We start from the raw sequence: 3,537 nt of genomic DNA, 5'->3' as shown, positions 1-3,537 counted from the left end.
ATTTGTTGTCATTTTGAGAAAATGCGGCACTCTTTGTTTGAATGAATCTTTTTACACAAATTTTGGAGTAATGTATTGAAATAAGTATTCTACAAGATGTTTGCGATCCATTCTTCAGTATTCACTAAAAAACAGCCATCCTTCGGGGCAATTTCTTAGATTTTTTCAAGCATCTCTCCGAAGACCCGTACTTTTAAGGCAAATTGAGGCGTTCGTCACCTCTGGCGTTTGTGACCACATACATGTCAATAGTGACTCTGTATATAGCCTCAGATGGTAGTGGAGGGACCAAAGAATACCTCCAAGTGTTCAGTTTTGGATTCGCTGATGGATTTATCAAACAAAAATTGACCTAATTAGCATGGTTGAAATTGATTTTTCGCACACAAAGAGAAATGCTGGAGATTGATTCATTTCAAGTGCTATAATTTCTGACTCAGTGGACGGATATGGCTCAAATTTCGTATGTATGCCTTGAAAGGATGGTACTTTCCAGAAACATAATGGATTTTGTTATGGTAGCGCCCTTTCTTAGAAACGATACGAACTTTTCAGCCCGCCTGTTAATGACAGTAAATCTGTAATTTATGGCGTTTACTAACTTTTCGAAGTGGGAACGTATAGGTAGCCGTTGAGGCAATATGAGGAAAATATTGGCAAGTTCTATTTCGAAGGTGTAATTTATTTAAAACTTTTGTTGCTCTTCACTCCAAAATTCAAAATATGGATGTCTAGTAGTTTGTTTTTCGACGAAGCCTGCACATTCGCTTAACCAAAAACACTGACGCGCCTCTAATGCGTATTCCGAGTACTAATCGGAATCTGTGACAATATGGCTGCCACGGTTTTTTACAATCGTAATATAGTTTAGTAGTAGTTTAGTTTTTATACTACAGAAAATTAAAAATATAGATTTTTTTTTTCATTTTTTAGAGAAAAAAATATTATAAAGATTATATTTTGTTTTTATTTTACCAAAGAATTTTTTGGTACCTCTTGGACATTTTAAATGGATTTGTTATTATTGTGACCATTTGTGACACAAAAGTGATGTTAACGACTTTATTTTTTAATTTGAAACTGATTTAATATTTTAACATATTGTGAACAAAATATTATTTTTTGTTTGGAAAAAATATTTTTTTCTTTAAAAAATGAAAAAAAAAATCTATATTTTTAATTTTCTGTAGCATAAAAACTAATCTTTTAATTTTTATATTACGATTTTAACAAACCGTGGCAGCCATATTGTCACAAATTTCCGGTTAGTACTCGGAATACGCATTAGAAGGGCGTCAGTGTTTTTGCTTTCAAATTTATATGTGCAGGCTACGTTTTTCGAATAGTAGTACGGTCCCACATTTGAATCGTTGCGGCGAAAGAGTAGCTCTTATTTTTCTCCAAATAATACTGCAACATAAAGTTTTTTATGAATTTTTTTTCGCCGTAACGATTCATTTTTCCTTTGGGCCAAAAATTGGCAGTGTATCTTTTATATGCATAGTATTTGAGTCTTGATTTTTCTCAGCTATTCATATATTATGATGATAATTAAAATTAATGTTCTATAATAGGCAATTTTCTTCTATCTAGTCTTCTATTATACATCAAAATTGGATTTAATTCGGGTTTGGCGCCTACTACTGTGTACAAATTGAAAGGTGACTTTGGTTATAACTTTTAAAATCTTTATTTATTCTTCCAAATCTATTTCATCGCCTTCAAAGTAATCCCCCTCCGATACAATACACCTATGCCAACGTAATTTCCAGTCCTCGAAACATTTTTTAAATTCGAATTCCTGAATGGCCTTCAATACCTTCTTCGATTCGGCTTCTATCTCTTGAATCGAGTCAAAACGGTGTCCCCGGAGTGGTCTTTTAAGCTTGTCAAACAGCCAGAAGTCACACGGTGCTAGATCGGGCGAATACGGTGGTCGAGGAACGATATGGGTCGAGTTTTTGGCGAAATGATCTCGAATAACCAATGCAGTGTGAGTCGGTGGATTATCATGGTGTAAAAACCAAGAGTTGTCTGCCCATAAAACTTGCCTCTTGAGTCGAACTGCTTCACGCAAACGACGCATAACGCCCAAATAATACTCCTTGTTGACAGTTTGACCCGGCGGAAGGAATTCGTAATGCACCACACCACGATGATCGAAGAAAACTGTCAACATGACCTTGATTTTTGACCGACTTTGGCGCGATTTTTTTGGTCTTGGCTCACCTTTTTCACGATATTCGCTCGATTGGTCGGTTGTTTCCGGATCGTAAGCGTAGATCCAAGTCTCATCTCCTGTAATGATGCGTCCCATGACGTGCTGGTAGTCAGAAATCATTGTTTCGCAGATGGAAACGCGACGCTCTTTTTCAAAGAAGTTGAGTGTTTTTGGAACCAATCGAGATTTGACGCGTTTGAGGCACAAAACATCTTTTAAAATGGTGTTGACTGATCCATTTGAAATGCCAACAATATCAGCAATGTCTCTACATGTCAATCGACGATTTTTGAGCACCAAATCTTTGATTATCGTGACGTGTTGTTCATCAGTTGATGTTTTTGGCCGTCAATAACAGTACTACTAACCTAAAAAATAAACATTTGGCAGATTCGACGAGCCCGCGAATTTTATATTTCACATGTCACCTTTCAATTTGTACACAGTAGTATATATCTATTGAAAATATCGAGAGGAGAGTATGTATGAGAGTATTCAGACATTACTCAGCCATAAGCGCTGAATAACATACTCTCTTCTCGATGTATTCAATAGATATAGTATAACCCGAATCTCATCCTATTTCGACGGTAGAATCATGGGAGCGACATAACAAAACTTGGCATGAACGCCAGTCCCTCATAACTGAAAATGGTACAAATTCGCAATAGATGGTGCTTATAAATCGACAAACAAGGTTAGATTTTATTAGAAGAAAAATGAAAAATACTGAAATATTTTTAAAATACTTAATTTAAAGATTTCAATTTGAATAAATTTAAATGATGTGACTTCTAGTGCTTCTTTGATTACAATTGTTTTCAAAGTATTATAGAAAATATCAAATGTGATATTGGTTCTTTCGATATGTCAAAAATGTTGTATTGGTTAATTGTCAAAATGCACAGAATTTTTTTGAGAAGAAATTTGTTAGATTTATAATTTTATAAAATATTTTTGCACTTAATTTATTTTATCATATATGATATCTCAGTGTACCTTTGTGCACATGTTTTATGTTGTCTATCAAGCTATACTGCACATGATACACATATCAGCGTCGAGTATAGTTTAAACTATACGATATACATGATGTGGACTATACTCAACACCGTTGCGTGTGTATCTTGTCGACAGATTTATTAGATAAATTGAGTGCTTTAAAATATTTTATAAAATTATAATTACAACTAATTTCTTCTTGAAAACTTCTGTGCATTTTGAAAAAAAACCAACATTTTTTGACATTTCGAAACAACAAATATCACATTTGATATTTTCTATACTACTTAAAAACCATTGTATTCAGAGAAGCA

The sequence above is a fragment of the Contarinia nasturtii genome, unplaced genomic scaffold (assembly GCF_009176525.2).
Source record: "Contarinia nasturtii isolate CC-2019 unplaced genomic scaffold, AAFC_CNas_1.1 Cnas_scaffold_2403, whole genome shotgun sequence".
Lineage (NCBI taxonomy): Eukaryota > Metazoa > Arthropoda > Insecta > Diptera > Cecidomyiidae > Contarinia > Contarinia nasturtii.
The sequence above is the reverse complement of the archived record's forward strand: the minus strand, read 5'-3'. Positions refer to the sequence as shown.